Below are 26,108 nucleotides of genomic sequence, written 5' to 3' on the forward strand. Positions count from 1 at the left end.
GTTTGCATCCGCACAATACTATGGCCATGTTCCCGAAGCATTCTCTCCTGACATTTCGCCCACATTTATGGCATGCATCCTCAGAGGTTGTAAAACTAAGCAAGGGAGCTTTATCTATCTGTGGAATCACGTCCAGGGCGAGAGAAAGAACTCTTGTCTTGGAGGCAAGTGTGAATGTTGCCATTGGCCGCCTTGATTAGCATTGAATGGCCTTGCAGCTTCAAAGACTGGCTGCATTCCTGCCTGGGGGAATCCTTTGTTGTGAACGCGTTAGCTGGCCCTGATTGTTTCCTGTCTGGAATTCCTGTGGACTCGCAGGCCTGGGATAGTGAGCATTTATCGCACTTTAACTCTCCTTTTTATAAAGAAACAGCTCTCTCTTTTACACCAAGGTGGCCTTTGTGATCATTCGGAAGACCGTTTCCAGACTCAGGGCAAAATGCAACGGTTCTTCTCCCATCCTCTGTTCGTTCCCAGAGATTTTACTTAGTTTCAGGCGAATGGCGCAACAAGCAAAATGTCTGCATTTCCCTCCCCAATAAAAACACCCAAAACCTGGCCGTTGTGAAATAATAAACTTTATTGATTTCATGATGGGAGCCACCGTTTTGTATAGAAACAGAATCAAAACAAGCTCAGCGAGTTGTAACTCAGCCGTAAGGACAGACAAGTGAGAATTCAGGCGGCTCTTACGTGTGTTTTCCCTTTCAGGGTTTAAGAAATGGTGCCTGGGAAGGAAGGAAGAGGTTTCTCAAGGAAATTGCATACATTTGCAACCAAAGTTGGTGTAAAGAAGTGTGTGTTTTTATTTTGATTTATGGATGACACGTTTATTTGATTTTGTTTAAACAGTCAGGTTTGGTTAAGTTTATTTTTTTTATTTTTTTGTATCATTTTATTGAGAAGTTTCTTTTAAAACATCAAACATAAAACATAAGACGACATACGGCAGGGGAACAGGGAAGGGAGGGCAGGGGCAGGGCAAGTGTGTCTGGATTAGGGATTGTGAGAGGGGATATACACTAGCAATGGGGGGGGGGGGTTGACTTCCGATCTTTGTCACTAATCATTTATGTTCCCATTAGATAGTTCTTATCATCTTTTCTTAAGGTAATAATAATAATAATTTTAGTTTTATACCCCGCCCCATCTCCCCGAAGGGACTCGGGGCGGCTTACATGGGGCCAAGCCCAGATATCAGACAATATAAAAACATATCAATAAAACAAGTCAATCAACAATAAAACAAATCATAAAACAAATGAGGTCACATACAATAAATATACTGATAAAATCCCGGGTTGGCTCCAAAAAGTAATATCTCCTACCCAGAAAAGAAGAAACCAACAGAGAAGATGTGCTTGGGAGGGGGGGGGGGGGATAATTATACCATTGTATTACATTTTAAAAAGAACAAAAAATGTAATGCCTGCAAGACATTTGTGGAGGGGGAAAAATAACTAGACTTTCCTGCAATTTTTTTAATGAGGAAGAGCTTAAGGGTTAAACTATTACATATACCTCCCATTCTAAGATCCCCATGGATGCAAGTAAACCTTATATTTCGCTGATATTTGGGCCAGAAACATATCACAGAATTGCAGTGAAGAACATAGAGAGGCCTACAAACACTTTGGAGGGGAGAGTTTACTACAGTAAGTAAAACCATGCATATCAAATCTATAGATAAGGAGACTGTACTGCAATCAGTAAAATCTTCATTATGTTTACCTAAACTACAACTTCCCAGAAAATCTGAATACAACCTTGCTGGTTCCCTTCTCTGAAGTAACAAGGTAGTCTTCAAAGTTTGACCAGTCCGTGGCTCTTATAGCTCTTCCGTTGCTCTTTCTCATTCAGAAGGTAAGTTTGTCCATATCCTTTATTTCAGTCCATTTGGTCAGCCAGGCATCTTTCGATGGGGCTTTCTCACTTTTCCATTGTTTTGCGATTACCATCCTTGCTGCAGTAATAAAAAATGTAAATAGTTTATCTGTATTTAAATCTACCTTATGTAATTCATCATATAACCCTAGCAGGAGGAGCTCAGGCGTCTTCGCAAAGTTTGTGTTTAGAATTTTATTACTTTCGTCTAACATCATCGTCCAAAATTTTGCCATCTTTCTGCAACTCCACCACATATGGTGGTACGAGCCCACTTGAGATTTACATTTCCAGCATTTATTATTAGTATTTTTATACATAAATCCTATCTTTTGGGGGGTTAGGTACCATCTATGCATTACTTTCAGCCAGTTTTCTTTCATGTCCATGGAGTACGTGTATTTAATTTTTTTCCTCCAAATCGATTCCCACTCATGTAGGTAAATCGGACATATGAAATAACAGAATAATATAATAACGATGCAATATAATAATAATATAATATAATATGAAATAAGAACAAAATAATATAATAATGATGAAAAACAATAATAATAATATAAAATAATATAAGATCCAAATAATATAAGGATGCAAAATAATAGTAATATAATAATAATATAAAATAACAACATAATAATGCAAAATACTGTATTATAATAACACGAAATAACAGAATATAATAATGATGCAAAATAATAATTATAATACGTAATACGTAAGAACAAATATAAAAACGATGTAAAATAATAATATAATAATATAAAACAACAACATAATAATGCAAAATCATGTGTATAATAGTATGAAACAACAAAATTATATAGTATAATAATGATGTAAAATAATAATATAATATAATATGAAATATAAACAAAACGATATAAGAATGTAAAATAATAAAAATATAAAATATAAAATAAAAACCAATAAGGATGCAAAATAATAATAATATTATAATAATATAAAATAACATAATAATGCAAAATACTGTGAATTATAATAATATGAAATAACCGAATAATATAATAACGATGCAAAATAATAATAATATAATAAAATATGAAATAAATATAATATAATATGAAATAAGAACAAAATAATATAATATAATATAATAATAATGTAAAATGATAATAATATAAAAACCAAATAATATAAGGATGCAAAATAATAAAAATAATAATAATATAATATAAAATAACAACATAATAATGCAAAATCATATGTATAATAATATGAAATAATAACAACATAATAATGCAAAATACTGTGTATTATAATAATATGAAATAACAGAATAAAATAATAATGATGCAAAATAATAATATAATAAAATATGAAATAAATATAATATGAAATAAGAACAAAATAATATAATATAATAATAATGTAAAATGATAATATAAAAACCAGATAATATAAGGATGCAAAATAATAATAATAATAATAATAATAATGTTTGCTGTGTCATACAACATAATAATAATAATAATAATAATATAATATGAAATAACAATATAATAATGCAAAATCATGTCTATAATAATAATATGAAATAATAAAGAAATAATATATTATAAACGTGGTGTAACATAATATGTACGATAATAATATAATATGAAATAATAACACAATAATTTATAATATAATCTAAAGGCCTTTTCCTGCCGTTCTCCTCAGCGGAGCTTCGCTCGCCTCACTCACCCCGGCCGCCATCTTGGCTGTTCCCTTCCCCGGCTCTCACGCGCCAGGCCACGCCCCTTGCCCCGCCCCCAAGTCCCGGCAGGTCCATCACACACCCGTCCCTTCCGTCGCCAACCCTGACACATCCATACACCTAATATTCAAACAACATAATCATACGTAACGATTAGTAATAAGCTCGAAGACTATATATCTCTGATATTATATAATTCTTTATTTTGTATTATTGCGGCTACGATGGGAAACGCCCCCGCACTACATATCTGCCAGGACGCGCTTCGACCAATGAGGGAGCGAAGGAAGGGGAAAGGGGCGGGACCTCCCAAGCAACAACCAATGGGAGAAGAGAGCGGAGGCGGAGGGGGAAAAGGCGGGATAGGAGGAACATAGAGGTATGAAAAGTAAAGAGCGCCCCTGCAATGCGGAAATAGAACATAGAAGTATGAAAAGTAAAGAGCGCCCCCGCAATGCGGAAATGGAACATAGAGGTATGAAAAGCAAAGAGCGCCCCCGCAATGCGGAAAGTGAACATAGAGGTATGAAAAGCAAAGAGCGCCCCCGCAATGCGGAAAGTGAACATAGAGGTATGAAAAGCAAAGAGCGCTCCTGCAATGCAGAAAGTGAACATAGAGGTATGAAAAGCAAAGAGCGCCCCCGCAATGCGGAAAGTGAACATAGAGGTATGAAAAGCAAAGAGCGCCCCTGCCATGCAGAAAGTGAACATAGAGGTATGAAAAGCAAAGAGCGCCCCCGCCATGCAGAAAGTGAACATAGAGGTATGAAAAGCAAAGAGCGCCCCTGCAATGCAGAAAGTGAACATAGAGGTATGAAAAGCAAAGAGCGCCCCTGCAATGCAGAAAGTGAACATAGAGGTATGAAAAGCAAAGAGCGCCCCTGCCATGCAGAAAGTGAACATAGAGGTATGAAAAGCAAAGAGCGCCCCCGCCATGCAGAAAGTGAACATAGAGGTATGAAAAGCAAAGAGCGCCCCCGCAATGCAGAAAGTGAACATAGAGGTATGAAAAGCAAAGAGCGCCCCCGCAATGCGGAAAGTGAACATAGAGGTATGAAAAGTAAAGAGCGCCCCCGCAATGCAGAAAGTGAACATAGAGGTATGAAAAGTAAAGAGCGCCCCCGCAATGCAGAAAGTGAACATAGAGGTATGAAAAGCAAAGAGCGCCCCCGCAATGCAGAAAGTGAACATAGAGGTATGAAAAGCAAAGAGCGCCCCCGCCATGCAGAAAGTGAACATAGAGGTATGAAAAGCAAAGAGCGCCCCCGCAATGCAGAAAGTGAACATAGAGGTATGAAAAGCAAAGAGCGCCCCCGCAATGCGGAAAGTGAACATAGAGGTATGAAAAGCAAAGAGCGCCCCCGCCATGCAGAAAGTGAACATAGAGGTATGAAAAGCAAAGAGCGCCCCCGCAATGCAGAAAGTGAACATAGAGGTATGAAAAGCAAAGAGCGCCCCCGCAATGCAGAAAGTGAACATAGAGGTATGAAAAGCAAAGAGCGCCCCCGCCATGCAGAAAGTGAACATAGAGGTATGAAAAGCAAAGAGCGCCCCCGCAATGCAGAAAGTGAACATAGAGGTATGAAAAGCAAAGAGCGCCCCCGCAATGCAGAAAGTGAACATAGAGGTATGAAAAGTAAAGAGCGCCCCCGCAATGCAGAAAGTGAACATAGAGGTATGAAAAGCAAAGAGCGCCCCCGCAATGCAGAAAGTGAACATAGAGGTATGAAAAGTAAAGAGCGCCCCCGCAAGCAGAAAGTGAACATAGAGGTATGAAAAGCAAAGAGCGCCCCCGCAATGCAGAAAGTGAACATAGAGGTATGAAAAGTAAAGAGCGCCCCCGCAAGCAGAAAGTGAACATAGAGGTATGAAAAGCAAAGAGCGCCCCCGCAATGCAGAAAGTGAACATAGAGGTATGAAAAGCAAAGAGCGCCCCCGCAATGCGGAAAGTGAACATAGAGGTATGAAAAGTAAAGAGCGCCCCCGCAATGCGGAAAGTGAACATAGAGGTATGAAAAGCAAAGTGCGCCCCCGCAATGCGGAAAGTGAACATAGAGGTATGAAAAGCAAAGAGCGCCCCCGCAATGCGGAAAGTGAACATAGAGGTATGAAAAGCAAAGAGCGCCCCCGCAATGCAGAAAGTGAACATAGAGGTATGAAAAGTAAAGAGCGCCCCTGCAATGCAGAAAAGGAACATAGAGGTATGAAACGAAGAAAAGGAACATAGCAGAGCATTGGATGTACCAGCCTGGGCGCAGAATTCAGTAGAGTCTCACTTATCCAACATTTGCTTATCCAACATTCTGGATTATCCAACGCAGTCGACCTTTTAGTAGTCAATGCTTCTGTAGTCAATGTTTTCAATACATTGTGATGTTTTGGTGCTAAATTCGTAAATACAGTCATTACTACATAGTATTACTGCATATTGAAGTACTTTTTCTGTCAAATTTGTTGTATAACGTGATGATTTGGTGCTTAATTTGTAAAATCATAAACTAATTTGATGTTTAATAGGCTTTTCCTCAATCCCTCCTTATTATCCAAGATATTTGCTTATCCAACATTCTGCCAGCCATTTATGTTTGATAAGTGAGACTCTACCGTAATACTATTGGACCTCCGAGGCGGCCTTCCATGGTTGTGGGTGAAACATCAGGAGAGAATGCTTCACGCTTGCCTCCCACATGCACGAGTTCTTTCTTCCTCCCACCCTGGACATCATCATCCCACAGATAGATAATAAACCCCTCTTGCCTGGTTTCCAACAGACCTCACGACCTCTGAGGATGCCTGTCAGTAATGTGGGCGAAACGTCAGGAGAGAGTGCTTTTTGGATGGCCTTCTGTCAGGAGGGCTTTGATAGTATCCTTCCAGTCAGGCAGATTGGGGTTGGACTCGACGGGCTTCGGGGCCCCTTCAAACTCTAAAATTCTATGACAAGCTGGATGTCCACCTGTCGGGAGGGCTTTGATGGTGTCCTTCTTGCTTGGCAGGCTGGGGTTGGACTAGATGGCCTCTGGGATCCCTTCCAAATGTAGGATTCTATGCCTCTAAAGCCTTACTTCTCCATATCACTAATTAGAACAGTGAGGATGAATGGCCATCTGTCAGGAGGGATCAGATGGTGCCTTCCTACCTATAACATGATGTTTTGGTGCTTAATTTGTAAAATCATAACCTATTTTGATGTTTAATAGGCTTTTCCTTAATGTTTCCAACATATTCGATTATCCAACGTTCTGCCGGCCCGTTTATGTTGGATAAGTGAGACTCTACTGTACATACAATATATTATATTATTAGTACAGCACAAGACAAGCATTATATATTATTATATTGTACTATATGACTATATTGCAATATTATTAGTAACATTTCATATAATATAAATATATCATTATAATAGTGTATTATTATTATATTGTAATACATCGGAATATTATCAATATTATATGTATAATATAATATTAGTACAGCACAATACAAGCATTATATATTATTATATTGTACTATATGACTATATTGCAATATTATTAGTAACATTACATGTAATATAAATATATCATTATAATAGTGTATAATTATTATATTGTTATACATCGGAATATTATCAATATTATATGTATATTATAATATTAGTACAGCACTATATAAGCATTGTATATTATTATATTGTACTATATTACTATATTGCAATATTATTTGTAACATTACATGGAATATAAATATACAATAGTGTATTATTATTATTATTATTATTATTATTATTACATTGTATTAACCCTAGGGGAGTGGTGGCATATAAGTTTAAATAATTAATAAATAAATAAATAAATATTACATCCGAATATTATTATCAGTATTATATTATATGTATATACAATATATAATATTAGTACAGCACAATACAAGCATTACATATTATTATATTGTACTATATGACTATATTGCAATATTATTAATAACATTACATGTAGTATAAATATATCATTATAATAGTGTATTATTATTATATTGTAATACATTGGAATATTATCAATATTATATGTATATTATAATATTAGTACAGCACAATATAAGCATTGTATATTATTATATTGTACTATATTACTATATTGCAATATTATTTGTAACATTACATGGAATATAAATATACAATAGTGTGTTCTTATTATTATTATTATTATTATTACATTGTATTAACCCTAGGGGAGTGGTGGCATATAAGTTTAAATAATAAATAAATAAATATTACATCAGAATATTATTATCAATAATATATGTATATGCAATATATTATAATATTAGTACAGCACAATATAAGCATTATATATTATTATATTGTACTATATGACTACGTTGCAGTATTACTACTAACATTACATGTAATATAAATATTTAATTATAATAGCATATTATTATTATTATATTGTAATACATCGGATTATTATTATCAATATTATATGTATATACAATATATTATAATATTAGTACAGCACAATATAAGCATTGTATATTATTATATTGTACTATACGACTATATTGCAATATTATTAGTAACATTACATGGAATATAAATATACAATAGTGTATTATTATTATTATTATTATTGCATTGTTTTGCATCAGAATATTATTATCAGTATTATATGTATATACAATTATAATAGCGTATTATTATTATTATATAGTAATACATTGGAATATTATTATCAGTATTTTATACATTATAATAGTACAGCACAATATAAGCATTATATATTATTATATTGTACTATATGACTATATTGCAATATTATTAGTCATATTACATGTAATATAAATATACAATAGTGTATTATTATTATTATTATTACATTGTATTGCATTGGAATATTATTATCAGTATTATATGTATATACATTATAATATTAGTACAGCACAAAACAAGCATTATATATTATTATATTGTACTATAGGACTATATTGCAATATTATTAGTCATATTACATGTAATAAAAATATACAATTATAATAGTGTATTATTATTATTATTATTATTAAATTGTATTGCACTGGAATATTATTATCAGTATTATATGTATATACAATTATAATAGCGTATTATTATTATTATATTGTAATACATCGGAATACTATTATCAATATTATATGTATATACATTATAATATTAGTACAGCACAATATAAGCATTATATATTATTATATTGTACTATAGGACTATATTGCAATATTATTAGGAATATTACGTGTAATATAAATATATAATTATAATACCGTATTATTATTATTATTCTATTGTATTACATCGGAATATTATCAATATTATATGTGTATACAGTATATGATGAGTATAGTATAATATGAGTATTCTCTATTATTCTATTGTGAAATTGATACAGGAGGCATGATGGACAGGTGTCTTCCTGGTCCCGCCTTCTTCCTTCTGGTCTACTTTTTTACTTTCTCAAACCTATTAGTAGAGATAATTTCTAAGCCGAAGCGCCGGCGTTGTCCGTAGACACCTCCAGGGTCATGTGGCCACTGGCACGACGGCATGGAGCGCCGTTACCTTCCCGCTGGAGCGGTACCTATTGATCTACTCACACTCTGGAGGTTGGTGCTCACCTCCATTTATTTTTTTTAAATCATTTTTATTGAAAACTTTTTTTGGATACATAATTATTTTTAAAAAAAGGTCAGGAAAAAAGAAGAGGCCTGGGCGAACTTGGGACTCCAACTCCCACAATGCCTAGCAGCCAGCCTACGGGTTGGGAAGAGTCCCAAACTCCGGCAGGCAGGGAGGGCGCGCAGGCCAAGGGGGTTTTCCTGCCTGGGATTCCTTCCCCGCCTTGGCCTGCAAACGTCCGGGCAGGGAAGGGAGGCAGGCGCGGCCTCACGCCCAACCCCGGCTCGGTTTGGAAGGCCACGCTCCCGGCGCCCTTCCTCCTCCTCCCGGGCCTTGGCGACGAAGCCTCGACGGACCCGGGTCACCGTGGAAACGCCGCCCCGAACGCCTCTGACCGGGCCGGGCCGCCATCTTGCCGCCCTGTGACGGAGCTTCCGGTGACGCCGAGGAGGCCGCGCAGGCGCAGAAGGGAGGGAGAGGGATGCCTGTGGTGGGCGGGGCCAAGTTCGCTCTCATAGGGAGCAGCCCGCGCAGGCGCATAAAGGGATGCCCGCAGTGGGCGGGGCCAAGTTCGCTCTCATAGGGAGCAGCCCGCGCAGGCGCATAAAGGGATGGCTGTAGTGGGCGGGGCCACGTTCGCTCTCATAGGGAGCAGCCCGCGCAGGCGCATAAAGGGATGCCTGTAGTGGGCGGGGCCAAGTTCGCTCTCATAGGGAGCAGCCCGCGCAGGCGCATAAAGGGATGGCTGTAGTGGGCGGGGCCACGTTCGCTCTCATAGGGACCAGGCCGCACAGGCGCATAAAGGGATGCCTGCAGTGGGCGGGGCCAAGTTCGGTCTCATAGGGAGCAGTCCGCACAGGCGCATAAAGGGATGCCTGCAGTGGGCGGGGCCAAGTTCGCTCTCATAGGGAGCAGGCCGCACAGGCGCATAAAGGGATGCCTGCAGTGGGCGGGGCCACGTTCGCTCTCATAGGGAGCAGCCCGCGCAGGCGCATAAAGGGATGCCTGTAGTGGGCGGGCCAAGTTCCCTCGAATCGGGAGCAGGCCGCGCAGGCGCAGGAGTGTCTGCAGTGCCTTTTCTGTTGCATGCTTGCTGTGGGGCAGAGTGCTGGGCTTGGTGGTCCCTGTGTAGACTTGCCCACGGCTGCATGGGACAGGAAAGGCCCTGCAGACTCATCCTGCCAGAGAAGTCAACCATGAACCAACCTGGACACAGAATATTTATTTATTTATGACAGTATTTCTTCCCAAACCTTCTCACCCAATAAGGGGAGACTCAGGGTGGCTTACAAATAGAAAATACACATATAAACAATTACAATGACATTTCAATCCAATTTAAAATTCAGTGACATTAAAACTTTCATAAAATTATTATTATTAAGGCAAAAATTCAATGCCTTATTATACAAAGCAAAAAAAACATAACATAAAATCAATAGGAACAATCAACATATAAATACACTTTAGTGCCATGTAGGCAGAGTTAAATACTCTTTGGCACTTGCCAGAGGTACTTGGGGTGCAAGAAAATTATATTCCCGCTCCCATCTCCCCCAGGAGGACTCGGGGTGGCTCACATGGGAAACAAGCCCAATGACAGATGTAATAAACAGTCATACATTAAAAATATAAACAATATAAACAATTAAACCATATAACAGCATATCAGAACAATGAGTCTGAGCATAGTACAATATATATATATAGAGGCAAAAATTATACAGGTACTTTATTTGTAAAAACAAGGTCAGGTGTATAAAATGCAGTAACATAAACTGTCATGTAATCTAGATGTTTAATGCTGTCAAATATTTAACGTTGTGCCTTTGAATAATAACCAGAACACACTTTTTTGGGAAGAGTTTTATTCTTGAAAGCTGACATCGTTGGAAAGGGGTCGACCTCAGCAGCTCCGAAAAGGCAAGGCGTCCTGCTCTCCGCTCTCTCTCTGGGATCTCCCTCCGTCCGTCCGTCCGTCCGTCCGTCCTTGGCTCTTGTCCAGGAGGAGCCCCTCCCTCGGGGATTTTGGAGACATGGAACAAGGGAGAAGACAGGGGTCAGGAGGGCTGAACCAAGGGGAGCATCTCGCTTTTGGGGGGCTCTTGGGAACGACGGGAGCAAAGGCACCGCTTTACGCACGTGGCTTTTCCTCCTGCTAAGAGGAGAGGATCCCCTGTCACCAGGCATTTGTGGGGGTCCCTGGGGGGGTGGCCCTGCACGGAGACAAGGGGGGGGGTCCTGGGCCCCACGTTTGCATTCAGAAACAGGCTCCCGTGCGCCAGACCTTTGCGTGAGGAACGCGGCTGCCCCTGGGAGGGAGGGAGGGCCGTCCGTTGGCCCTGGGCGGATGGTGGGGGGCTTTCCTAGGCCGTCGGATGGGGGCAGAGCGGGGGCCAAGCCCGGTACCACAGGGAGGCCTCTGGGGGCCCGGGCGGGGGGCTCCCAGCACAGGGCAGGGGTCGGGGGGCCGGGGGGGGCGGAGCCCTTCTTCCCACGGGAGGCCCGGAGGCCCCCTCCCACTAGGTTCTTGCCAACAGGCAAAAACAGTCCTATTTAAAAGCCTAGCCTGCCCGGGTTAGAACTGGGTTAGTAGGGTTAGCGGTTAGTGCAGGGATTAATCTGAGCTACTACATCCCGGGGACGTTTTAAAATGCCCGTGACGTGGGCTGAGAGCGGCCCCTCGGGTCCCCAGGGGGGTGCCAAGGCCGGGCCCCCGCTCTCCCCCCAGCCGTGACCCCCTGCCTGTGCAGGGAGACCCCCCCCCACGACCTGCCCAGGGCAAAGGGAGGACCCGTCCGTCACCGAGTGGGGCCTCAACGCCACGCACAAGGGGAGCCGTGGGTGGTGTTCCTTGCGCAAAGGCCTAGCGCACTGCTCTTGAATGCAAAGGCCTAGGAGCCTGCTCTTTAATGCAAAGGTAGGCGTTAAATGCCTGGTCTAACATTAATGACAGGGGATCTCAGTGGGGGGGCCCTCTCCATCAGTGGGGGGCCCCTCCCCCTAGCAACAACATACTACTATATAACATACTAATATTGTGCTAGGATAATAATACACTCTATTGTATATTAATGTCATATTGATACTAATATGAATAAATAATATGAACATACATACTACTATATAACATAATAACATTGTGCTAGGATAATAATATACTCTATTGCAGGGGTCCCCAAACCTTTTAAACAGGGAGCCAGTTCACGATCCTTCAGACCATTGCAGGGCCAGACTATAGTTGGCCACCAAGCAATAATAATAATTAATAATAATAATAATAATAATAATAATAATAATAATTATGAGGGTTGGAAGGGTTGGCCATTGAGTCCAATCCCTTTCTGCCTTTGTGCACCGAAAGCACAAGCAAAGCACCCCTGACAGATGGCCACCCAGCCTCAATGCTAATGCTAATAATAATAATAATAATAATAATAATAATAATAATAATAATAAGGGTTGTGCTGTGGGGGCCGGATAAATGGCTTCGATGGGCCGCATCCGGCCCACGGACCTTAGTTTGGGGACCCCTGCTCTATTGTAAATTAATGTAATATTGATACTAATATGAATAACTAATATTAACATCTAATGACTAATACTGACATCTAATAACTAAGATGCTCCTAATAACATGCTATTCTAATTTTTATATACAGTAGAGTCTCGCTTATCCAACATTCTGGACTATCCAACGCATTTTTGTAGTCAATGTTTTCAAGACATCATGATATTTTGGTACTAAATTCATAAATACAGTAATTACTACATAGCATTGCCATGTATTGAACTACTTTTTCTGTCAAATTTGTTGTATGACATGAAGTTTTGGTGCTTAATTTGTAAAATCATAAACTAATTTGATGTTTACTAGGCTTTTCCTTAATCCCTCCTTATTATCCAAGATATTCACTTATCCAACGTTCTGCTGGCCCGTTTATGTTGGATAAGTGAGACTCTACTGTGTGTATATATATATATATATATATATATATAAAAGATATAATAATTACAACATATTGTATATACATATATTCATAATATTATATTGTAATACGTTATACTAATAATACAATATAATAATATTAATTATATATTATATTCTGCATGTAATATTACTAATAATATTTCCATATATTGATATAGTACAATATAGTAGTTTATTGCCAGTATTGTACTATGCTAACAATATAATATTGTATGTAAATTTAATTTTTAAGCCATTCTGAGTCCCCTTCGGGGTGAGAAGGGCAGCATATAAATGTAGAAAATAAATAAATAAATAAATAAATAAATAATGTAATATAATAATAACAATAATACAATATAATAATATTAATTACATATTATATATTAAATATAATATTGCTAACAATATTTCTATATAGTGGTATAGTGCAATGTAGTAATATATAATGCTAATATTGTGCTATGCTAATGAGATAGTGTATGTAAATATAACTTGTAAGCCGCTCTGAGTCCCCTTTAAGGGAAAAGAGGGCGGGGTATAAATGTAGTAAATAAATAAATACATAAATCTCCTTTTACCAGGCTTCAAATTAATAATATGGGGTCCCTTCATGCCTGGCTATGCAGTCATTGAGAATAAGGCTGGACCCCATAGGCCTGCATTGAGGTTAAGATTCTGCCAGGCATCCTATTAAAAATGGAGGGTCCCTCCCCTTACGTTAACCAGAGGGGATCTCCTTTATCCAACAAGAGAGGTTCCCACCTGCTAGGTTTGGCTTTAAACGCAGCGGGTCCCTCAGAAGGTTTTAAATTAATTGCAAACCTCCTATAACGAGGGTTTGCCTTACAAATATCGTTTTCCACGTGCCAGGCCCTTTTTATCAAGGTTGGCCCGGGCTGTGGCGCAGGCGGGAGACCAAGCCTGCTGCAATTAACTGCAATGAATCACTCTGACCAGGAGGTCATGAGTTCGAGGCCCGCTCGGAGCCTATGTTTGTTTGTCTTTGTTCTATGTTAAAAAGCATTGAATGTTTACCTATATGTGTGTAATGTGATCCGCCCTGAGTCCCCTTCGGGGTGAGAAGGGCGGAATATAAATGCTGTAAATAAATAATAAATAAAAGGGGCTCCACGTATACCTTGAATGGGTTCTCTTTGCGAGCGCTTGGCCGGAAGCCCCAAACTGCTTCAACGCATTTACAATGGCCAATCGCCAGAGTGGGAGTCCCCAATCTAGTGGGGGAGAGTCCCTGTGGGCCCCCAGCTGTATATGTATATGTGTGTATCGTGTGTGTGTCATGTGTGAGTCGTGTGTGTGTGTGCAAGGCAGCCTTGGAGGCTGGAAGGAGTGTCTCACCTGGCTTTGGGGCTCCGCTGTAGGAATCTCCTTCCCGGAATCTTCTTTTTACCTGTGTAGCAGATGCTTTCCAAACAGGAAGGATCCCTCTCGGCTGATGGGAGACGGTGTCCGGCAGGAGCCCTCCGGGAGTCCAGGCACATAAAACGGGAGAGAAAAGAGAAGGTCTATACCTGACTTTTCATGAAGAAAGAATATGATATCTCCCCAGGCAGGCCTTAAGGGTTAAAAGAACCAGGGATCTCCCCACGGTTGGCCTTAAGGGTTAAAAGAACCAGGGATCTCCCCACGGTTGGCCTTAAGGGTTAAAAGAACCAGGGATCTCCCCACGGTTGGCCTTAAGGGTTAAAAGAACCAGGGATCTCCCCACGGTTGGCCTTAATGGTTAAAAGAACCAGGGATCTCCCCACGGTTGGCCTTAAGGGTTAAAAGAACCAGGGATCTCCCCACGGTTGGCCTTAAGGGTTAAAAGAACCAGGGATCTCCCCACGGTTGGCCTTAAGGGTTAAAAGAACCAGGGATCTCCCCACGGTTGGCCTTAAGGGTTAAAAGAACCAGGGATCTCCCCACGGTTGGCCTTAAGGGTTAAAAGAACCAGGGATCTCCACATCGCCTGGCGTTACCTTAAGGAATAGGAGATCCCTATAGGCCAGGCCACCTTAGTTTAACAAAAGGAGATCCCTATAGGCCAGGCCACCTTAGTTTAACAAAAGGAGATCCCTATAGGCCAGGCCACCTTAGTTTAACAAAAGGAGATCCCTATAGGCCAGGCCACCTTAGTTTAACAAAAGGAGATCCCTATAGGCCAGGCCACCTTAGTTTAACAAAAGGAGATCCCTATAGGCCAGGCCACCTTAGTTTAACAAAAGGAGATCCCTATAGGCCAGGCCACCTTAGTTTAACAAAAGGAGATCCCTATAGGCCAGGCCACCTTAGTTTAACAACAAGAGATCCCTATAGGCCAGGCCACCTTAGTTTAACAAAAGGAGATCCCTATAGGCCAGGCCACCTTAGTTTAACAAAAGGAGATCCCTATAGGCCAGGGCACCTTAGTTTAACAAAAGGAGATCCCTATAGGCCAGGCCACCTTAGTTTAACAAAAGGAGATCCCTATAGGCCAGGCCACCTTAGTTTAACAAAAGGAGATCCCTATAGGCCAGGCCACCTTAGTTTAACAAAAGGAGATCCCTATAGGCCAGGCCACCTTAGTTTAACAAAAGGAGATCCCTATAGGCCAGGCCACCTTAGTTTAACAAAAGGAGATCCCTATAGGCCAGGGCACCTTAGTTTAACAAAAGGAGATCCCTATAGGCCAGGCCACCTTAGTTTAACAACAAGAGATCCCTATAGGCCAGGCCACCTTAGTTTAACAAAAGGAGATCCCTATAGGCCAGGCCACCTTAGTTTAACAAAAGAAGATCCCTATAGGCCAGGCCACCTTAGTTTAACAAAAGGAGATCTCTATAGGCCAGGCCACCTTAGTTTAACAAAAAGAGATCCCTATAGGCCAGGCCACCTTAGTTTAACAAAAGGAGATCCCTATAGGCCAGGCCACCTTAATTTAACAATAAGAGATCCCTATAGGCCAGGCCACCTTAGTTTAACAACAAGAGATCCCTATAGGCCAGGCCACCTTAGTTTAACAAAAGGAGATCCCTATAGGCCAGGCCACCTTAATTTAACAACAAGAGATCCCTATAGGCCAGGGCACCTTAGTTTAACAAAAAGAGATCCCTATAGGCCAGGCCACCTTAGTTTAACAAAAGGAGATCCCTATAGGCCAGGCCACCTTAGTTTAACAACAAGAGATCCCTATAGGCCAGGCCACCTTAGTTTAACAACAAGAGATCCCTATAGGCCAGGCCACCTTAGTTTAACAAAAAGAGATCCCTATAGGCCAGGCCACCTTAGTTTAACAAAAAGAGATCCCTATAGGCCAGGCCACCTTAGTTTAACAACAAGAGATCCCTATAGGCCAGGCCACCTTAGTTTAACAACAAGAGATCCCTATAGGCCAGGCCACCTTAGTTTAACAACAAGAGATCCCTATAGGCCAGGCCACCTTAGTTTAACAAAAAGAGATCCCTATAGGCCAGGCCACCTTAGTTTAACAAAAGGAGATCCCTATAGGCCAGGCCACCTTAGTTTAACAAAAAGAGATCCCTATAGGCCAGGCCACCTTAGTTTAACAAAAGGAGATCCCTATAGGCCAGGCCACCTTAGTTTAACAACAAGAGATCCCTATAGGCCAGGCCACCTTAGTTTAACAAAAGGAGATCCCTATAGGCCAGGCCACCTCAGTTTAACAAAAGGAGATCCCTATAGGCCAGGCCACCTTAGTTTAACAAAAGGAGATCCCTATAGGCCAGGCCACCTTAGTTTAACAAAAAGAGATCCCTATAGGCCAGGCCACCTCAGTTTAACAAAAGGAGATCCCTATAGGCCAGGCCACCTTAATTTAACAAGAGATCTCTATAGGCCAGGCCGCCTTAATTTAACAACAAGAGATCTCTATAGGCCAGGCCGCCTTAGTTTCTGGATAGGAGATCTCTATAGGCCTTACTTTAAGAATAGAGGATCCCCTTTAACCAGGCTTTAATTAGGAACAGAGGTCCCCTGGGTGGGTGGCCTTACATAAATAAAAGGGGGTCCCTACATGCCTATGTTTGCAGTCAAAAACCAGGTTGGCCATGTTCTGGCGGCCACGGCTGGCCTCCCCTTGTGTGTGGCGCCGAAGCTCCGCCCGGGGAGGGAGGGGGCGTCCGTTGGCCCTGGGCGGACGCTATACAGGCGGCAGGGGTCATGGGTTGGGGGAGAGCGGGGGGCCCAGCCCTGGCACCGTGGGGGGCACACTGAGGGCCCCAGGGGCTGCTCTCAGGACACCTTGCGGGCATTTTGAATGTCCTTCTAGGGGAGCCCTTCTACGGGGGGCCAGGAGGCCCCCTTCCCTCCCAGCTTGGTTCTTGCCAGCAGGCAAAACACAGTCCTATTTAAAAGGCCAGGCTGCCCTAGTTAGAATGGTGTTAGTAGCGTTAGTAGGTGAGTTAAGGTATTAATATTTTTATTACTAGCCACTGTCTAAGTTTAAGGGAGCTTTTAAAATGCCCGTAACGTGTGCTGCTCCCCGCGGTGCCAGGGCCGGGCCCCCCGCTGCCCCCCAAGCTGTGGCCCCTACGGCTTGTATAGGAAAACCCCCATCATCTGCCTAGAACAAAGGGAGGACCCGTCCGTTCCCGAGTGGGAAACTTCGATGCCACACACGAGGGGAACCGTGTTCTTCATGCAAAAGCCTAGCACACAGGTAGCCTGTTTTTTATTGCAAAGATAGACATTAAATGCCTAGCCTTACACCCATTACCCTGACAATGACCTTTTTGGGGGGCGGGCGGTGTCCTTGCGAGAGTGTCTTCAAGCATCTTCCGTCTTCTGTCTCTTCGACCTTTTGTTTCTTCCCTTTCTTCACTTTGACTTGAATTCAGCGCTGGGAGAAGAGTGAGTGGGAAGAAAGCTTTCAGAAAAAAAAACAGGCATTGTCTTCTTTCTATTTTGCAAGGCCAGGAAGACAGTTCCCATCTTGTCTCCCGTAACATGCTATGCTAATAATATAATATGTATTGTGTATATATAGTATATTGTATATAATATACAATATAATAGACAATGATATATCATAATATAATATATTGAATATAAATATAATATTGAGAATATTATAATGTAATACAATATAATTCAAATACTAATGCAATATAATATTAATTATTTTATATATTACATGTAATATTTCTAATAATATTACAGTATGATGGTATAGTACAATATAGTAATATATAATGCTATTATTGTGTATGCTAATATAATACTTTGTATGTACATATATAATTATATATAATATAATATATATAATATATAATCAATATCATTATATTGTATTATTATTATATTGTATTACATTACAATGTTACTATCAATATTATATGTATATACATTATATTGTATTATTAGATATATTGTCTATTATATATATATATATATATATATATATATATATATACACACACAAAATTTTCAGCATAGCATGTTATGGGTCTTAAGGCTGGAAATAAATCAGATTGGTAAAAAAATGCAATTATTATTCTACTCATTTCCGCTAGAAAGCTGTGTGAATTTTCAAAAATGTTGCCATGTGTTGTCAAAGGCTTTCATGGCCGGAATCATTGGGTTGTTGTGAGTTTCTGGGCTGCCACCTCAAAAAGCAGGGCCAGCTAACACCTCCAAACACAGAATTCCCCCAGGCAGGAAGCAGCCAGGCCTTGAAACTGCAGGCCATTCAATGCTAATCAAGGTGGCCAATAGCAGCATTCACATTGGCCTCCAACAGACAAGAGTTCTTTCTCCCACCCTGGACATTTCGCAGATATATAAAAACTTCACCAGCAATCTATGGTTTCCTGCCATAGATGTGGGCGAAACGTCAGGAGAGAATGCTTCTGGAACATAGCCATACAGCCTGGAAAACTCACAACAAACCAAAATTTTAGCCTTTTTTTCTTCTCTGGAAAAGACCTTATAATTTTTTGTTTGTTTGGTATAATAAAGTATTAATACGCAAAATAGAAATGGTTTTCTATTTCACAAGGCTTTTATCCTTTGATGGACAAAGTTTCTGAGGTAAAAGTTTGAGGTAAAGAAATAAATTACTAAAATAATCAGGAAACAGACATGAATAAAGTGAAAAGAAGTGATCTGGATTGCTAGAGGTAAAAGTTATGGCTGAAAGAAATGTGGCTCTTCTGGCTCCATATGGGTCTTTGGCAAGATTATAATAAATAAAATGCAACAATATTCACCTGGTCCCTTCAGAAAAAGCTGTGCTAATTTTCAAAAAAATTGTCTCTGTTTCTCCCTTCCGTTTCACAAGGATTTGTCATTTCTGAGGTAAAGTTTGAGATGACAATCTCTTAATAAATAAAATTGGCATTTTCTTCGTTTTATTTCACAAGGCTTTTCTGAGGTAAAGGTTCGATAAAGAAATTTCTGAAATAATAAGGAAACATACATGAATAAAGTGAAAAGAAGTTATTCCAAATGACAGGAAAAACATATTCTGAGGTAAAACTTATTGCTCAGAGTAAAGCCACCTGGCTCTTTATGGCCCTTTATGGGTCTTAAGGCTGGAAATAAATCAAATGGTGTAAATTTCCAAAAATTTTGTTCTTTGTCTTTCTCTGGACAAAAGTTTTGTCATTTTTGAGGTGATAGAATAATAAACTATTCATCAATAAAACAGATATTACAGTAGAATCCTGCTTATCCAACGTAAATGGGCCGACAGAAGGTTGGATAAGCGAATATGTTGGATAATAAGGAGAGATTAAGGAAAAGCCTATTAAACATTAAATTAGGTTATGATTTTACAAATTAAGCACCAAAACATTATGTTATACAACAAATTTGACAGAAAAAGTCATTCAATGTGCAGTAATACTATGTAGTAATTACTGTATTTACGAATTTAGCACCAAAATATCAGGATTTATTGAAAACATTGACTACAAAAATGCGTTGGATAATCCAAAACGTTGGATAAGCGAGTGTTGGAGAAGTGAGACTCTACTGTATTTGTGAATATTTTTTCTGAATATTTTGCTTATTTTTGGCAAATATTTCCGCAAATATTTGTATGATTTTTTTGGGTGAATATTTTATTTCAATGTTTGTGAATGTTTTCATGATTGTTTTTTTTTCTGAATACATTTGTGAATATTTTTCCCCAAATACTTTGCTTATTTTGGGCAAATGTTTCTGCAAATATTTTTTATGATTATGTTTTTGAATATTTTAATGATTTTGTAAATATTTCAGTGAACATTTTTTCCAACTGTATCTTCTCTCTTACTAGAGAAAGGCTTTGTGACGAGGTGATTTCTGAGGCAAAACCTCATTGAAGTCTTAATCAATGAAATAGTTTTCTTCTTTCTGTTTCACAAAGCCTTTATCCACCTTTATCTGGAGAAAGACCTGGTGCTATTTGAGGCCGTTTTTGAAAATTTAAGACCAGAGTAATATAATAAAACAGGCCTTTCCTCCTGTTTGTATTTCACTTTTGAGGGGATTCCTGAGGTAATGAAAGAACCCCCAAAACAACAAGGAAACCAACCTAAAATCGAGTGGGAGAGAGAGGGTCCTCTGGACGGGAAGAAAAGCCTTTCTTGAGGTAAAAGTGACTCCCCAAAGGAAAGGCGTCTCTCTCCTCTTTAAACTCTTTCCAGATGAATCCCCAAGAAAGTAGGCTGACCCAGGCGAGGCCACAGCACGGGCCCTGATTCACCTCTCTCTCCGGCTCTGGGTGGCGGGAGGAGAGAGAGAGAGAGAGAGAGAGAGCCCGCCCTTCCCGGCCTGTCTCCTCGGGGCCTTCCTTCCTTCCAGCCACGGCTGAGGGGACCCGGGCCGGCTCTTCCCTCCTTCCCAGCCCGGCCTGAACCACGGCTGCCAGGCCAGGCGCCCTTCTCTCTCTCTCTCTCTCTCTCTCTCTCGGAGGGAAAGGAAACGCCTGGGCGCCAAACGAGGCCCCGTTTCCTGAGGTAAATTAACGGCTGAGGCGCCAAGAAGAAGCCCCGCCTCCACCACGGCCGCCTTTTTGGCCTTGGTCCCACCCCTTCTCCCTGGGCCGCCGCCCGATTGGACGATTCTCCCGCACGTCACAGGCTCAGAGAGGGCTTCGCCAAATTGGGCGGGAAAGCAGGGAGCTGCTCGACGCATGCGCACCCCGTTGTCATCTAAAATATATATTATATATACTGCAATTTATGATTTAGCACAGTATATTATATAATACTAATAATATAATATACTAGTGGTGTATTATAGATATTGTAGTATATTAATATAGTAGTACAATATAAGAAATAATAATTGGTTTCCAGAAGCATTCTCTCCTGACGTTTCGCCCACATCTCTGGCAGGCATCCTCAGAGGTTGTGAGGTCTGTTGGAAACGAGGCCAGGTGGAGGCAAGCGGGAATGTTGCTACTGGCCAAAATAATACAAATAATACACACACATACAGTAGAGTCTCACTTATCCAACATTCTGGATTATCCAACGCATTTTTGTAGTCAACGTTTTCAATATATCGTGATATTTTGGTGCTAAATTCATAAATAAAGTAATTACAACATAACATTACTGCGTATTGAACTGTTTTTTCTGTCAAATTTGTTTTAAAACATGATGTTTTGGTGCTTAATTTGTAAAATCATAACCTATTTTGATGTTTAATAGGCTTTTTCTTAATCCCTCCTCATTATCCAACATATTCGTTTATCCAACGTTCTGCCGGCCCGTTTATGTTGGATAAGTGAGACTCTACTGTACTTTTTCTGTCAAATTTGTGGTAAAACGTGATGTTTTGGTGCTTAATTTGTAAAATCAAACCTATTTTGATGTTTAATAGGCTTTTTCTTAATCCCTCCTCATTATCCAACATATTTGTTTATCCAACGTTCTGCCGGCCCGTTTATGTTGGATAAGTGAGACTCTACTGTACTTTTTCTGTCAAATTTGTTGTAAAACGTGATGTTTTGGTGCTTAATTTTTAAAATCATAACCTAATTTGATGTTTAATAGGCTTTTCCTTAATGCCTCCTTATTATCCAACATATTCGCTTATCCAACGTTCTGTTGGCCCGTTTGTGTTGGATAAGTGAGACTCTACTGTACTTTTTCTGTCAAATTTCTTGTCTAACATGATGTTTTGGTGCTTAATTTGTAAAATCATAACCTATTTTGATGTTTAATAGGCTTTTTCTTAATTTCTCCTTATTATCCAACATATTCGCTTATCCACCGTTCTGCCGGCCCGTTTATGTTGGATAAGTGAGACTCTACTGTACGTTTTCTGTCAAATTTGTTGTAAAACTTGATGTTTTGGGTGCTTAATTTGTAAAATCATAACCTATTTTGATGTTTAATAGGCTTTTTCTTAATCTCTCCTCATTATCCAACATATTCGTTTATCCAACGTTCTGCCGGCCCGTTTATGTTGGATAAGTGAGACTCTACTGTACTTTTTCTGTCAAATTTGTGGTAAAACGTAATGTTTTGGTGCTTAATTTGTAAAATCATAACCTAATTTGATGTTTAATAGGCTTTTTCTTAATCTCTCCTTATTATCCAACATATTCGTTTATCCAACGTTCTGTTGGCCCGTTTGTGTTGGATAAGTGAGACTCTACTGTACTTTTTCTGTCAAATTTCTTGTCTAACATGATGTTTTGGTGCTTAATTTGTAAAATCATAACCTATTTTGATGTTTAATAGGCTTTTTCTTAATCTCTCCTCATTATTCAACATATTCGCTTATCCAACGTTCTGCCAGCCCGTTTATGTTGGATAAGTGAGACTCTACTGTACTTTTTCCGTCAAATTTGTGGTAAAACGGGATGTTTTGGTGCTTAATTTGTAAAATCATAACCTAATTTGATGTTTAATAGGCTTTTTCTTAATCTCTCCTCATTATCCAACATATTCGCTTATCCAACGTTCTGCCAGCCCGTTTATGTTGGATAAGTGAGACTCTACTGTACTTTTTCTGTCAAATTTGTGGTAAAACGTGATGTTTTGGTGCTTAATTTGAAAAATCATAACCTATTTTGATGTTTAATAGGCTTTTTCTTAATCTCTCCTCATTATCCAACATATTCGCTTATCCAACGTTCTGCCAGCCCGTTTATGTTGGATAAGTGAGACTCTACTGTATATAAAAGCTTCACCAGCAATCTGATTTCTTGCCATAGATGTGGGCGAAACGTCAGGAGAGAATGCTTCTGGAACATAGCCATACAGCCCGGAAAACTCACAACAACCCAAAAATTTAGCCTTTTTTTCTTCTCTGGAAAAGACCTTATAATTTTTTTTTGGTTTGATATAATAAAATATTAATACCTAAAATAGAAATGATTTTCTACTTCACAAGGCTTTTATCCTTCGATGGAGAAAGGCTTTGCGGTTTCTGAGGTAAAAGTTTGAGGTAAAGAAAGAAATTACTAAAATAATCAGGAAACAGACACGAATAAAGTAAAAAGATCTGGATTGCTTGAGGTAAAAGTTGTGGCTGAAAGAAATGTGGCTCTTCTGGCTCCATGAGGGTCTTTGGCAAGAAATAAACCAGATTATAATAAATAAAACGCAACACTATTTATCTCGTCCCTTCAGAAAAAGCTGTGCTAATTTTCAAAAGTTTTGCCTTTGTTTCTCCCTTCCGTTTCACAAGGCTCTGCCATTTCTGAGGTAAAGTCTGAGATAACCATCTCTTAATAAATACAATTGGCATTTTCTTCTTTCTATTTCACAAGGCTTTTCTGAGGTAAAGGTTCGATAAAGAAATTCCTGAAATAATAGGGAAACGTACATGAATAAAGTGAAAAGAAGTTCTCCAGATGACAGGAAAAACATATTCTGAGGTAAAACTTATTGCTCAGAGTAAAGCCACCTGGCTCTTTATGGCCCTTTGTGGGTCTTAAGGCTGGAAATAAATCAAATGGTGTAAATTTCCTAAAATGTTGTTCTTTGTCTTTCTCTGGACAAAGTTTTGTCATTTTTGAGGAGACAGGATATTAAAGTCTTCATCAACAAAGCAGGTATTATCTTCTATGTCGCCAGGAGAAATGGCACAGCTGAGGCAAATGTGACAACTGAAGAGCCAAGAAGAAGCCCCGCCTCCCAATCCGGCCGCCTTTTTGGCCTTGGTCCCACCCCTTCCCCCTGGGCCGCCTCCCGATTGGACGATTCTCCCGCACGTCACAGGCTCAGACAGGGCTTCTCAAAATTGGGCGGGAAAGCAGGGAGCTGCTCAACGCATGCGCACTCCGTTGTCATCTAAAATATATGTTAGCCTGCCAATCCGGCCGCCTTTTTGGCCTTGGTCCCACCCCTTCTCCCTGTGCCGCCTCCCGATTGGACGACTCTCCCGCACGTCACAGGCTCAGACAGGGCTTCTCAAAATTGGGCGGGAAAGCAGGGAGCTGCTCAACGCATGCGCACTCCGTTGTCATCTAAAATATATGTTAGCCTGCCAATCCGGCCGCCTTTTTGGCCTTGGTCCCACCCCTTCTCCCTGTGCCGCCTCCCGATTGGACGATTCTCCCGCACGTCACAGGCTCAGACAGGGCTTCTCAAAATTGGGCGGGAAAGCAGGGAGCTGCTCGACGCATGCGCACTCCGTTGTCATCTAAAATATGTTAGCCTGCCAATCCGGCCGCCTTTTTGGCCTTGGTCCCACCCCTTCTCCCTGGGCCGCCTCCCGATTGGACGATTCTCCCGCACGTCACAGGCTCAGACAGGGTTTCGCCGAATTGGGCGGGACAGCAGGGAGCAGCTCGACGCATGCGCTCTCCGTTTTCATCTAAAATATATATTATATATACTGCAACTTATGATATAGCACAGTATATTATGTAATACTAATCCTATAATATACCGGTGGTGTATGATATACATCGTGTTATAATACTATAGTGCAATATATATAATAATATAAAATAATTGGGTTGCTGTACCAGAAGCATCCTCTCCTGACGTTTCGCCCACATCTCTGGCAGGCATCCTCAGAGGTTGGGAAGTCTGTTGGAAACGAGGCAAGAGGGGTCCGATTTATCTCTTGATAAAATGTTTATTTTGTCCATTTTGGTTACAAGTGAGTTTGTGGCCCAGATCATATCGATTCTGGACCACGATTCGTGTCTATATTTGAATAAAACGTATAATCTCTTGTAGTTGGGTTTTTGATTATTTTTAGTCTATGTACACGTAAGAAAACTTCAATAAAAAGCATTTTAATAATAATAATAATAATAATAATAATAGTAATAGTAATAATAATATTGAATGGAGAGGGCATCCTCCTCCTCCTCCTCCCTCTCCATTGAGATCAAGGCGGGGAATTTTCCAGTCCGCCTGCAATGCGCGCCTTTCACCACTGGATGGAGACAAACACACACAGCGGCTTCCTGGCCATTCATTTTCTCTCCGCCTGCAATGCGCGCCTTTCACCACTGGATGGAGACAAACACACACAGCGGCTTCCTGGCCATTGAATACCCTTGCAGCATCAAAGCCTGGCTGCTTCATACCTAGGGGACTCCATTGTCGGCCAACTTGAATCCCATTGAATAGCCTTGCAGCATCAAAGCCTGGCTGCTTCATACCTAGGGGACTCCATTGTCGGCCAACTTGAATCCCATTGAATAGCCTTGCAGCATCAAAGCCTGGCTGCTTCATACCTAGGGGACTCCATTGTCGGCCAACTTGAATCCCATTGAATACCCTTGCAGCATCAAAGCCTGGCTGCTTCATACCTAGGGGACTCCATTGTCGGCCAACTTGAATCCCATTGAATAGCCTTGCAGCATCAAAGCCTGGCTGCTTCATACCTAGGGGACTCCATTGTCGGCCAACTTGAATCCCATTGAATAGCCTTGCAGCATCAAAGCCTGGCTGCTTCATACCTAGGGGACTCCATTGTCGGCCAACTTGAATCCCATT

The 26,108-nt window shown here is 40.4% G+C and overlaps 2 long non-coding RNA genes across 3 annotated transcripts; both read right to left on the reverse strand.

Moving 5' to 3' along the window:
* Nucleotides 1-560: 560 nt before the first annotated feature.
* On the reverse strand, nucleotides 561-4,333 carry LOC134293946 (uncharacterized). Its single transcript, XR_010000905.1, has 2 exons — nucleotides 3,592-4,333; nucleotides 561-1,963 (listed from the first exon to the last, which is right to left on the reverse strand). It is a non-coding gene; the product is annotated as an uncharacterized LOC134293946 (long non-coding RNA).
* Nucleotides 4,334-17,064: 12,731 nt separating this feature from the next.
* On the reverse strand, nucleotides 17,065-24,254 carry LOC103282048 (uncharacterized). Of its 2 annotated transcripts, none has more exons than XR_010000952.1 (3): nucleotides 23,511-24,254; nucleotides 19,416-19,602; nucleotides 17,065-18,046 (listed from the first exon to the last, which is right to left on the reverse strand). It is a non-coding gene; the product is annotated as an uncharacterized LOC103282048 (long non-coding RNA). The 2 variants fall into 2 exon arrangements; XR_010000953.1 differs by lacking the exon at nucleotides 23,511-24,254 and adding an exon at nucleotides 20,726-21,361.
* Between the last annotated feature and the right edge of the window lie 1,854 nt (nucleotides 24,255-26,108).

Source organism: Anolis carolinensis, unplaced genomic scaffold, assembly GCF_035594765.1.
Source record: "Anolis carolinensis isolate JA03-04 unplaced genomic scaffold, rAnoCar3.1.pri scaffold_11, whole genome shotgun sequence".
NCBI classification, from domain to species: domain Eukaryota; kingdom Metazoa; phylum Chordata; class Lepidosauria; order Squamata; family Dactyloidae; genus Anolis; species Anolis carolinensis.